The sequence below is a fragment of the Arachis hypogaea genome, chromosome 1 (genome assembly GCF_003086295.3).
Source record: "Arachis hypogaea cultivar Tifrunner chromosome 1, arahy.Tifrunner.gnm2.J5K5, whole genome shotgun sequence".
Taxonomy (NCBI): Eukaryota; Viridiplantae; Streptophyta; class Magnoliopsida; order Fabales; family Fabaceae; genus Arachis; species Arachis hypogaea.
The window spans coordinates 59,531,642-59,546,020 of record NC_092036.1 but is presented as its reverse complement, the minus strand read 5'-3'; the positions used below and the strand labels follow the sequence as shown (position 1 = coordinate 59,546,020).

Genomic DNA, 14,379 nt, shown 5'->3' with positions numbered 1-14,379 from the left:
GCTCTGATTATGAACTGGGAGTTCTAGGATTGCCTTCGGCTTTTCTAAGACATTACATGTTAGATATTTGGGCACTGTTACCATGCTAAGAACCTCTAGTTCTCACCCATGCGGATTTTGTGGTTTCAAGATGCAGGACGTGAGGCTCCTCGCTGAGGCATGCTGGAGACTTCTATTTTGGCGAAGATCCTTGGCCCTCGTGGCTTTATTTTGATTTTTTGTATTCGCTTAGATACCTATATTCTCCACTGTTTATATATATACTATATTGACTCCTCTTAGAGGTTATTTTGGAGACTCAGGCTTCGTAACTATGTATTGTGTGTGTGTGTGTGTGTGTGTGTGTGTGTGTGTGTGTGTGTGTGTATGTGTGTACTTATATGCTCAGACCGGTTATCTTCGCAAACCGAGTCCTGAGTCTTGATATCTATATTTTTGGCACTCTCTTGTATACCTTTTTTCGTTAGCTTATCCTTCATTTTTTTCGTTTACATTATCGATCGGAGTGTTGCGCTTTTCAATTCAATGGTTTTGATTTACCCCTTTTTTTAAAGGCTCCTAGTTATAACCATTTTTCACACTACTATACATACTAAATTTTACTTTAGAGATCGTAATACCTTGCCACCTCTTTTTTATGACTTAAGCATAAGACTCTGTGTGGTAGGATATTACAAAAAAGTTCCTTGAATATCACCAAAAGGAAGAAACAAAGGTAATTTTAAAACAAGGAAGGCCCGTTAGTAGAGGAGAGTTGTTTATCATCACTCATAAGAAAAAAATGGTTCGTATATCCATCCCAGTTTATACTTAGATTACTGTATATATCGTGTTAATTTTAAATCATGCCTTTCTAATTTCTTGTATATTTCTAGGAAGCAATTGCGAATGTTGAGAGGCAGGATGAATCCTCTAAGAACCTTTCATAAAATGATTCGCTAGCACAAGTTCTTGGAAAGGAGCACCCAAGACGAGTTCGTGCCTTAGGTGCTGGACCATGTTCCACCCAAGTATTTGGTAACGCTACTGGACAACCGTCGGGTTCTGGTGAGCCAAATCAAGAGTATGAGAGGAGGATTGTAGAATCAACTGCTAAGATAGAAGAAGTGCAGGCAAAGAGACAATCGATAGAGAAGGTTTTGGGATATATAATTCAACAGCAAGGAGGCAATTTGCCTGCTGTTGCTGCAGTGCTAGATTATTTGGGCAGTACAACAACCTTGTCACGTGCAAGGCCATCTTCATCTGGCAACCATGACTCGCAACAAAAATAATGACTTTCAATCAATGTTATTAGACACTATTGAATTTAAGTTGGTTTAGTGCTTTATGTTTATTTTCTTCAAATTATGAAATTTTACTTTATATTGAATCTTGCACTTATGACAATCTCATTGTATAAGTTATGTTTGCATATATATAATTTGGTTTGTTATGTTATTTAGTTGTGTTATTTGGTTGGAAGTTCTTTAAATTAATCGGAAACTAATAAATTAAAGCTGAATATACATACTATTTTAAAAGAGTCAAAATAATAAAAAAGCTAGAATTTTAATGGAAATCCTGAACTTGGCGGCAATATAAGCATATTGTACATTTTCTGACATTTAACGGCGGTTAAAAACTGTCGCAAAACGAATGCCGTTTTCAATTCCCTGGCATTTAGCGGCGGTTTGTAACCGCCGCGACACCATTGTTATTACGCTGCGGTTATTCCAGCGATTAGCTAAAACCGTCGCTAACCGTTTACCTACGGCCTATCTTCCAGCGTTTGGTTTAACTGCCACAATATGTTTGGTGGCGGTTGAAAACTGCCGCAATATGGCCCTAAAAACTGCCGCAAAATGCCAGTTGTGTTGTAGTGTTTTTATGAAGAAAACCTCTAAATGCTAGGCCTTAAATTATCTTTCTACATCTTTTATTAAGAATTATTATTTTTTCCTTAATTTTTTTCAATTTTACCATCATGTCCTAGCTTTTATCATATTTACCTTTATGTCCCTTATACTTTATACAATTACATAATCACTTGTTGACTTTCCTATATTTACTTTTTAACCCCATAACTTTTATCTTTTTATATTTTAATCCTTGAACTTTTACTTATTTATATTTTAGTCTCTAATCTTTTATGTAATTACACTTTTGTCATTCTACTTTTACATAATTATTATTTTATCTGTATACTTTTACATAATTATCATTTTACTCCTAGAGATTTGAGTTGACCATTTTATCTTTGTACATTTTATTAATGACCAAAATGTCCTTATACCTCCAAATTATTATTTAACCTTAATCATTTATTGAAAGACTATTTTATCCTTATTATAAGAACTTTAAGTTCTTAATACCATGTGAAAAATTTATCTGCAATGAATTATGCAAAAGAAAAAACAAAAAATGAAGGCTTTGTGCAACAGAAACAGATTTAGAATTCGAAGTGTATTAGTATTATTTCTTTCAATTATCTTTTCAAAATTAATTACTACTATAAGTGTACTAACAAAAAGTCAAAAATAAAAATAGTCAACTAACACCTCAACTAATAGTACATGAAAAATCATCACAAAAATTAGTTATTTGCTTATTTCAGTTACTGATGATGCATGATGATTCTTTACCTTTTTAATTATTTAGATTTATAATAATGTGATAATTTTTTAAAATTTTATTAATTATTTAACTATGTAGAATTATATTATATTATCACTATATAAAAATCATTTATTTTTTTAATTTGTTTGCCTGGTATGTTTTATATTATCATTTGATTTTACATTTTTATCTAAAAATGTATACTTTTGATTAAGTTTATGCACAAATTTTTATGTTAATGAATAAATATTAAATTTACATTTTCCCTTACTCTCTTATGGCTTTGACAAAGAGAATTAGGATACAAAAGTTTTCATTTGAGAAAGTTTAAAAAAAATAAACTCACCAAAATATATTTATATTAAAATGTTAATAAATCTAAATTTATTAGCATTTTTATTCTCTGATTATATAATTATAATTACATCTATTTTTATTTAAAAGGATAATAATAATATTAATTATCTTTTACAAAAATCTATATTAATTGTTATTTAAGAATTCTCTAGATGTTTTGACAAAAAATATATTTTATTTGGTACAATTTAATTTATATATTCTTCCAAAATAAAAATATTTTTATTTTGTTCATACATTATAGTTATTTTTGTATATAAACAAATTTATACAGAGATTTTTCGAAACAGAAACAGTGATATAAAAACCACATGTTTATTTAAGCAGAAACTCAACTGCAGTCGACTTCACATGAAGTTGCTTCTGGATGGCTGACACGTATTACCATATGGTTAAAAAACCGATTTATTTTATACAAATGGTTTTTTTTAAAATAACCAATTTAAATTGGACCAAACAGTTACTATTATTCCCTTCTTCTTCGTTTCACACTTAAAATTCGTTCTCTTCCAATCCCTTTTTCAAAACTAATATCAAAATTTCAATTGGGTATGTTCCTCTTATTTATATTTCTTAATCAAATTTATTATTTCAAATGTATTTCTTAATTTATGTTTTTATTCACTCCCCTATAAATGATGAAAATTATTTAATAAATACGTAATTGTTCATGTCATCACACCATTTGATGTTCAGGATGAAATTGATTGGATGTTAGATAATAATTTTGGGAGTTCTACTGTTTACAAGTTTGTCTAGGGTCAATACAGAGACTGATTGAATTGTCATTACTTTTCAGATTCAAATCATTATAGGTAAAGTTAGTACATTTATCCTACAAGTATTGAATTACTGAGTTATGCTTTTTTTATAAATAATTTGTGAAATATGATTGTAGTAAGTGTTGATTTAATATCAACAATATGTAAAAATTAACTTTGTTGGTGTTGTCCATACAAATACCCAATTAAATATAATAGTTTATTGTATGAGATTTAACTCTATTATAAAGATAGAGATAATTTTTTCAATAGAACTACATCAATTGAATTGTATATACATTTAAGCTTAATATTTAAAGATGTTTGTACTCTTTGTATTCTTATTTAAACTCAGCTAGTTTTGATGAATGCATTTTATATTAACAAAGATGTAATCTAGTCTTCGTATTATATTTTAAGAAATATGTTAATTCACAAAGAGGATATTGAATTAAGGAGTAATAAAATATGTACTCTAATTTAATATTTATATTTTATTAAAGAGAAATAAATTATTTTTTTTCAATTGAATACCTCACTAATGGAATATAACCTATCTTATCCTCTTTATTTAGTTTGATGATGATTTGAAATGGTTAAGGAGTAGAAAAAATTAATTTTAAGAGGTTAATTTTAAGAATTTGAATGAAATTATTTTATATATATAAATTTAAAGTTGGTATGATTAAAATTTTAGTACCAACCATGAGTACTAGGATAAAGAAAACATATATAATCCAAAATACTCCAAATATAACTATAGTGTAGTACTAGGTCTGAGTATTTTTTTAATTTTGTCACAATAACATTTGTAAAGAATAAAATAGTGTTTTGGGATTTAGATTTTTATCTTAATATAGGTTTAACTTGTGTATATTTTTTCTTGAAAAGAATCCTTTGAAACAAAGTATTGACTTTATAGAAACATATTTTAAGTTATTAACAACTTATTAAAAGTAATTTAAACTTTAACATTAATCATAACAAAATTTGACCTATATAATATTATTAAGGTATATGACTAAAATGATGTTTAGAACTAAATTTAATATATCTTCTCATTTATTTTTATAGTCTATTTGTTAAAAAATTTATGTCACTAGTAGAAAGGATACGAGAACAATAGTAAATAAACCATGAGACTATATTATTGTAATTTGTCAATTTTATAAGTTATTTTATTTTAATACTGACGTAGGTAAGGAAAAAATATGGAAAATATGTCACATTCTGAAGAGGATGAATGTTATATAGAGGAGGAGGAAAATAAAAACGGCAATGATAAAACTACTGATGGTTAGAAGGCAGCTATTTTGAGTGCAAATGATTCTTTGAATAAGAAATTTGTAAGTTATGAAGAAGCTAACAAATGTTATGTAAGGTATGCCAAGTGTGTCGAGTTTGGAGTTCGAAAGGGGGATACTACTGCTGATAGTACTGGCAGTTATGTTTGACGTAAATTCTTGTGCAACAGAGTATGTGTGAGAGAGAAGAAACGATACGCAACTACTAGTAAGATAAGAAAGCAGAAGCCTGCGACCAGAACAAATTGTAATACAATGTTGTCAATTTATCTTGACGAGTTGTTCAATGTGGAAAGTCAGAAAGATTGTGGAGGATCATAACTATCCTTTGATACTGCTTAAATTTGTTCACCAAATTTCAAATCATCGTACAATGACAGATGCAGACAAAGCACAAGTGGATAGCATGCATAGACATGGCCTCCCACCTTCGAAGATCATGGGTCTTATTGCTGGACAAGCTGGTGGTTATGAATTTGCTGGTTTTACAAAAAAAGATTTGGATAACTATATTGAAAGAAATCTACATTCAAAGATCATTGAAGGAGATGTAAATGCAACTCTTAATTATTTGCATGAAAATGCAGAGGATGAACCTATGATGATTGTGAGACATAGTTTAACAGATGACAATAAATTGAAGCATTTATTCTGGGTAGATAATTTAAGTCAATTTGACTATCAATATTTTGGTGATGTTCTAGCATTTGATTCTACCTACAGAAAAAATAAGCATAATAGGCCGCTAGTTATCTTTTCAGGAACAAACCATTATCGCCAAAACTTGTATTTTTGGCTTCAGTTTGCTAGCAGATAAACAAACAAAATCATACAAGTTACTAGATAACTTTTCAGAGGCGATGATGAATAAGCATCCGGGTCTTGTCATAATGGATGGTGATAATGCCATGAAGAGTGAAATTGAAGAAGTTTTTCTAAATGCTACCCACAGATTATGTGCTTGGCATCTGTATAAAAATGCAGTATCTCATATCAAGGACCTAGAATTTCGTGAGGAATTTAAGAAATGCTTGTATGCCAAATTTGGATGTGATGAATTTGAAGAGTATTGACATGACATGGTTGAAAGGTTTAATCTTCTAGGAAACGACTGGGTGGAGAAACAATATGGAAGGAAAGAACAACGGGCTACTGCTTATTTGAGTAGCAAGTTTTGCGCTGGATTTAGAACTACATCCAGATGTGAAGGCATAAATTCTTTCATTAAAAGCTTTGTTGACTCAAGGGATAGTATACTTGCATTGGTGCAAAACCTTTTTTTATTGGAATATTGGTGCAAAACCTAGAACGTGCTTTAAGGGACTACAGAAATAATGAGATTATTGCTGAATTCAAAACAATAAATGGAGAACATATGCCCACAATAGGTTTACATTCTCTTGAGCGTCATGCTGCGTCAGTGTATACTAGGGAGATATTTTGGGAAATATTATAAGAGATTAAAGGTGTGGCAGCTTTAGATATTGTGTGGTCTAGTAGTCCTTTAACAACTATAGAGTACAAGATTATCAAGTATGGAAGACCTGATCATGAGTATATTATTTATGTGATCAAGATACTCAAAAAATGGTGTGTCAATGTCAAAGATGGGATAGTTGTGGCATTCCATGTTCTCATATGTTTTGTGTGATTAAACGGGAACAGGTCAAGAAATTGCCAAAAACTCTTGTACCGAAAAGATGGACTAAAGACATTAAAAAATTGACGATGATCAAGGTAACATAAACAAAAAATAGGATGAAAAAAGGAGTATTCTGATGTGGATAAGTTCATTATCAGTTGCTAGTTCTCGTATGGTATACTTAGAAGGCAGAAAATTGTCTCATTTTCGCTACACAATGAATGAAATTTGTAGAGTGACAAAAGACTTGGAAGCGAAATTGGAGCAGACTATTTCACTGGAAAAAGGCAAGAAAGTTGGTGATCCTACTATTGCAAAATCCAAAGGTGCACTAAAAGTTAGAAAAGATAAAAATAAAAGGTGATAATGTTCTAATTGTGATCAAACTGGTCACACAAAAAGGAAATTCATAGATAGAACTGTTGAAAAAGATGTTCAACATAACGATATAATGGTCAGCGAAGATGAATTTGAAGATGGTGTTGAATCTGTTAGCATTTCAAATGATCAGGTAACACGAGAATTTATTATTACTGACAGAATTATTATTACTTTCTAGACTAAACAACTAATGTCATGATATTTTGAGTTAATATGTACGTTTTAACTTTGTTTTTTATATGAAATTTATACTTTTGTTAATTTTGAACCAACTTTTTGTAATTTTATATGAATAGACTCCAATAGCTACTTCTGTGGAGGTGAATGTTAAAAATATACACTTTTGGAGTGAGACAAAAAATCCACAATTGTCTCGAGAAGATATAAAGTCTATAATTTTAGTATACACATTATTCAATTTAATCATTCAGGAATTATACTACTATGGACATTGTCTTTGTGAATGTTCAAGTTCTACATTTTTTGGAGGAGATAGCAACCATACTCTGCAAGCTATGAAACTTCTTTATATGGCCCCATTCCCAGTCATAGATGGTTGCTATAGGTAATTAAGATTTTTTGTCATTTATTTACTTATATTTAGTTTTCAAATAATATTTTCCCATGAATTTATATCTTTTGGGATTTAATAGCATGTGAACGATTTGGTTTTTTATTTTGATAGGCCATGCAGAATACACAACAGTAAAAAAAAGAGTGATTTTTGAGAGTCAATACAATAGTAAAAAAAACATTTAATTTTTATAAAAAATAATATCACTACATAATAAAATAATTAAATAAACAATAAATATAAGCTTAAAAGAGTTTCTAATCAAGTTCTATTTGCAATTCTAAACATTTTTAGAGAAATTCTGTAATGAAAAATTTTAGAGTAGAATTTTATTGTTATCCATTAATATAGTACCTTAAATACTAATCCTTTAAAAGTACATCATAGGTCAATAAAAAATAGATATTTTAATTAAGGATAATTTAATGCATGTTTATATGTAATTATGTTGTTTGCAAAATATTTTTTAATTAACATTTACATCTTTTAACAAATTTTAGTGTGTACGATAAATTTTGTCGAGTTAAAAAAATTACTTTTAAACAAAACATAATAAATAAGTAAATAACATTTTATATTATTATATTCAAACATATTTAGTAGATATAAAATATTTTTTATAAAACATAATAAATAAACAAAATATATTTTTATATCTTAGTACCATACGTAAATTTTTTTTAAGTGATATTCAAATATTAAATTACTTGCATTTTTTATAAAATTCTTTAAAAAAAATTATTCTAACATCTTTTTTAAAGTTACAGCCACACAAGACAATGTACTATTACTATCCGATTTATATGTAAACAATAAAAATGTGATGAATAAAATAAATTTAATTTTAAGATATATATTATAAATTTTTATTCACTTATTTTGTTTTTTGTGGTTATATTAAATTAATTAGGTTAAAATTTAAGGTATTCCAATACTTTTAATAAATACCCATTAATTTTATAATAGTACACATCTTCTTTTAATATGAATGTAATGCAGCAGAATATTACATATTAAAAAAATAAAGATAAAATAATAATCATTCTTATGCAAATACATTATAACAAATAAGCTCAATTTTTTATAATTTAAACTTCATAAACGTGTGTCCACGTGCATTGAAGAATTTAGGGATGGACGCGAGCGTGTACTGTACGCTTACGCGTACCTTGGGTAATCTTGCAAAGATGCGTGCGCGTACTACGCGCATCCGCGTACTTCGAATTGGGCTAAAGGCTTAGTGCTGGCCCAACGCCAGCACAACTCTCTGGAAAATATATGGGTTGGTGCCAGCAGCTGAAGGATGCATACGCGGTAAGTGCGCGTTCGCGTGCTGTCGCATAAAAGTGCATGGACGCGCGCGTATGCTGTGCGCGTCCGTGTGGGACGAGTTGGGCTAAAAGCTTAACGCGAGCCTAGGGTTTGCACAACTCTCTGGATTTTGGCCTGGATGCCGCGTCAATGGATCGATGCACACGCGGCATGTGCGCGGGCACGCGTATTCCCTAATAGACTCATGGGTGCGTAGGCGCGTAGTGTGCGTCCGCGCGACGAAGGTTGGGTCAGGAGCTTAATGCAGGCTCAAGGGAGGCCCAACTCTCTGGAAAATGTATGGGTTGATCCGCTTATTGGTGCGTGCGCGTACAGCGTGCGCGCGCACCAACCCTTCTTTTTTTTAATTGCCCAAAAGCTCTAAAATGCCCAAAACTCCCTACAGTGCCTACAACTCCTTATTCAATCAAAAACCACACACTTTATAAAATGCAAGTTGGTTTTGAGATTTATTCCATTACTACTAAGCACAACATACATGTTAATATGCTAGCAACCAATTTACACAAACAAACCAATTATGAAATGAAAACCTACCTACAATGGTAACTCAAATCACTTATTAAACAAAATTAGAAGAGACTGGAAAGAGTTTACCATGGTGGGGTGTCTCCCACCTAGCAATTTTAGTTTAAGTCCTTAAGTTGGACAGTTTGGTGGAGTCCTTGCTAGGGTGGCTTATGCTTGAACTCTTCTTTGAATCCTGATAAACCACTATTTTATAGTCTATATTGTGTTTAATTGTGTGGTTTTGTCGTGATCCTTACCCACTTATTCATCAATTTAGCATGCATTTAGATTTCCTTCCTGAATTTATTACATGTTTGAAAATTGCTTCCTAGAGACTTTAATTATTTAATTTTAATTCTCCTTTATTCCATTCGATGCCGTAATCTGTGTGTCAAGCGTTTCAGGCTTTATAGGGCATGAATGAGACGGAGATTGGAGAGGGAGCTAGCAAAAATGGAAGGAACACAAGAGTTTGAGGAGATAACCAGCGAAAAGTGACGCGGTCGCATGGCTCACGCGACCGCGCGAAGGAGCGCAAATCGAAGTGACGCGGTCGCATGGCTTGCGCGGCCGCGCGGATTGGAAAGCATAAGCAAGCAGTAGCGTGGACGACGCGAATGCGTGAAGAGGAAAAGCGCCAGCGACGCGTCTGCATGGACGACGCGATCGCGTGACATGCGTGATCTGCATGAACTGCAGAATCTGAAACCAGCGACTTCGGACCCTATTTCGGCCCAGTTTTCGGCCCGGAATAGCAGACTAGAGTCAGAGAATATGCAGAAACAAGAGACATTCATTGAGTTTTGGGAGATCTAGTTTTTCACTCTCTTAGGTTTTTCTCTCTAGTTTTTAGAATTTTAATTTTCAATTGATCTTAGCATTGGAACATTAAGAAGAGTTATTTTCTTCATCAAGACTTCATCACTCTAGTTTGTTCTCTTAACTTGGTTTTATTCTTCCATGTTCTTTGTTATGTTCAATTTTGCCATTCAGATATCTTTATGATTAATTAATGCAAGGATTATTTCTTTTTAATTTAAATTCCATTCCAATAATCATGTCTTCTTTTAATTCCCTTTCATGTGCCATGGATTCTTTATTTACAATGCGTGAGTAGTTTCATTACTTGATGGGGAGTTGATTAAAAGGAACTCTTGAGTTGGAAGGATTGAAAGAAAAATTTGTAATTGGGTTAAATGTGGGATTGCTATCCTGTCACCGACGCCAATCCCTTTGAACTAAGTGGGTTGCAACTTGTGAACAGATCTGGCATTTCCACTTGTTTAACTTTCTCTTACATAGTAAGGGATAACCAGACAGAACAACTATTAATTATAAATTAATCTTACAATCACACCATCAATGATAGAGATTCTAACCAATCAATTCCCAGTCAAGGCCTCTTATTTTTATTATTTAAAATTTCTCAATTTAAATCCCAATTTACTTAGCTCAACCCTTTTTGGAATATCTGATTAATAAAACAGCACATTTTTCTGCAACTCGTTGGGAGACGACCTGGGACTTAAAACTCCCAGTAATTTTAATTTAAACTTTCAGTGACATATTTCTAAATTGATAGGCAGATTTTCGGTGAGTTAAGAACTATACCTGCAACGTAACCATTTTAATAAATTTTTAATTCACCAGCTTCTGCACCTCATCAATTTTTGGCGCCGTTGCCGGGAGTTGCAATAGAGTGCTTATTTTATTAATTAGAATTTATTTATTTGCATTTTCTTTAATTTTACTACTATGAGCTGCGTGTTTCTTCTGTCAAATGACACGTTCACTTCCTGATCTGCGCTTGCTAATATTCGATCCTGAAATTGAAAGAACAATTTCACGAATAAGGCGAGAACAGCGTAGGTTAGTCCGCTCTGAGGGCAGATCTGAAAGTGAATCTGAGGAAGAAACCAGCCCCCGTTCTACTGATTCAGTTGTTTTACGTGCAGAAAACATGGCAGCTAGAAGAATTACCATTAAGGAGGAAGGAGCTTCTGATTTTACACTGCAACCATTTCAAGCGCATCATCCAGCGGTAGCTACAGATTTTGAAATAAAGATCGCACTGCTAAATTTGATGCCGAAGTTTCATGGCCTACCTGCTCAAGAGCCTATCAAGCACTTGAGAGATTTCCAGGCAGCCTGTTCTACTATCAGGCGTGATGGCGCTGATGAAACTTCAATTCTGCTGAAAGCTTTTCCGTTCTCTCTTGAGGGAAAAGCAAGAGAGTGGTACTACACTCAACCTCTAGCAAATGTATCCAACTGGGATACACTCAGAAAAGAGTTCCTGGAGAAATTCTTCCCATCTGAAGTTACTGATAAACTGAGGAAGGATATCTCTACAATTGTTCAGGATGACAATGAGACTCTCTTTGAATACTGGGAGCGCTTCAATAATCTTCTGGAAGCATGCCCCCACCACATGATTGACAAGATCGTGCTATTCAGCTATGTCACACAAGGTATGAGACCCCAAGATAAGACTATATTGGAAAGTGCCAGCAATGGGTCTATGAAGAAGTACAATACCACTGATGAAGCTTGGCAATTGATCAGTGATTTAGCTGAATCTACTCGGAACCACAGACAGAAGTAAGGCCATTCAAGGGCCGTTGCAGAAGTATCTTCTGGCATAGAGACTGCTGCTCTAAATCGAAGCATCTGTGAAATGACCAATCTGCTGAAGCAAATGCAGTTAAATCAACAAGCTCAGCAAACTCAACCGCAGCAAAACCAACAACTAGTTCCACAAAAAATTTGTGGAATTTGTGCTGATTACAGCCATTACACTGATGAATGCCCGCAGCTCCAACAAGAAGACAACATGATGGCATCCACTCACAACTTCTATGACCGCCCCAACCAAGGGTACAATCAAAGTGGAAATAATAACCATGGATGGCAGGACAATTCAAACCAGAATTGGAGGGATAACAATAATAGGGGAGGCAGAGATAATCAGGGAAATCAGAGGTGGAATAATTACAACAACAGGCAGCAAAATCAACCATACCGAGCACCTCACCTGAGGCAAAACCAAGGACCACCGAACAATCAGCAGCAAACCTCTCAAATTACTCATTCTTCTGTATCTTCTAATGAAGAATTATTACAAGCTTTTGAGAAAAGACAACTGGCCATGGAAAATACCATCGTGAACAGTATTAACGCCAGTCTGAATGGCTTCACCTTTACTCTACAAGCTTTTATGACATAACTTGGTTTAGCACAAAATTCCAGTAACCAACCTTCAAGCACCACTGGAATCCCCTCTCAAACATTACCCAATCCAAAGGGAGGAATTAATGCCATCACCCTGAGGTCCGGAACCACACTGCAGGAGAGGAATCAGGAGGAACCAAGCTCACCAGAATACGCCTCAGCTGAAGAGGTGGTAGAATCAAAGATGTTGAAGAGGAAGAGGATATATAGGACATAGCTGAAGAAGAGATAGCTGAACCACAGGAAGAGGCACAAAAAGGTGCAGGCACCACAGAAAACACTACTCCCATTCCATTTCCACAACTTGCAAGGAAGCCTAGGAAGCAGCTGGAACCTGATCCTAAAATGGTAGAGATATTCAAAAAGGTTGAGGTAACTGTTCCCCTTTTTGATGTTATTCAGCAGTACCTAAATATGCAAAGTTTCTAAAAGACTTATGTATCCATAAAGATAAAATTAATGAATTAGAAACTATTCCTTTAGGTAGTTCTATATCTGCTTTAATGGGAGGATTACCTGAAAAATGTAGTGATCCAGGTCCTTGCATAGTTAGTTGTACTATTGGTGGTGTAGTAATTTATGATTGCATGTGTGACTTAGGAGCATGTGTCAGTATAATGCCTTTGTCTATATATGATGTTTTAAGGCTCCCTCCCTTAAAAAGGTCGGCAGCTCATTTTGTGTTAGCAGATAAAAGCATTATTACAGTTGCTAAAGTTGCTGAAGATGTTTTGGTGAACATTAAAGGGCTCACATTTCCCACTGATTTTTATATCTTGGAGATGCCCCATAATGATTTAGATAAGCCATCATCAATCCTACTTGGAAGACCATTCCTGAAGACATCAAAATTCAAATTGGATGCTTTTTCAGGGACATACTCCTTTGAAATAGATGGCCGCATAGTAATCTTCAATCTGAATGGAGTCATTGACAACCCCCAGAAGATCGTTCTATCTTCCAGTGTGATGTCATAGACGAAAGTGTGGCTGAAGTTCAAAAGGAAGAGTTTGAAGAGAGGCACACTGGACAAGGTCCAAGTGTGGGGACCCTCTTAACTAACAATGAGGACACTTCGCCATTTTCACAAGCCCCAGATAACCCAGAGCCTGTCCATGATCAAAAGTTAGAATTGAAACCTCTCCCTCCACATCTCAAATATGCTTACCTTGAGGTGAGCAGAAGCTTCTGGTTATTATTGCAAGAGAACTGACTTCTCAACAAGAAGAACACTACTTGATGTGTTGAGGAAGCATAAGAAGGCAATAGGGTGGAGTTTGGCAACATAGTGGGAATCAACCCTCAAATATGCGAGCACAGAATATTTTTAGAAGAGGGAGCAAGACCTGTCCGTCAACCACAAAGAAGATTGAATCCCACCATCTTGGAAGTTGTCAAAAAGGAAGTGACCAGACTATTGGAGGCCGGTATCATATATCCATTTCAGACAGTGAATGGGTAAGCCCAGTGCAAGTGGTGCCCAAGAGTCCGAGTCACTACAGTGAAAAATGAGCATGGAGAGCTCATAGCAGCTAGAGTTCAGAATGCTTGGAGAGTCTGCATTGATTACAACGTCTCAACCAAGCTACTGTAAGGATCACTATCACTTCATTCATTGATCAAATGCTGGATCGCCTGTCAGGTAAATCACATTATTGCTTTTTAGATGGTTACACAGGTTATTTCCAG

The 14,379-nt window shown here is 33.7% G+C and overlaps 1 non-coding gene across 1 annotated transcript; it reads right to left on the bottom strand.

Annotated features, from left to right (window-relative positions):
• Window positions 1-11,788: 11,788 nt before the first annotated feature.
• Window positions 11,789-11,896, bottom strand: LOC112711452 (small nucleolar RNA R71). The gene has a single exon (XR_003157494.1). It is a non-coding gene; the product is annotated as a small nucleolar RNA R71 (small nucleolar RNA).
• Between the last annotated feature and the right edge of the window lie 2,483 nt (window positions 11,897-14,379).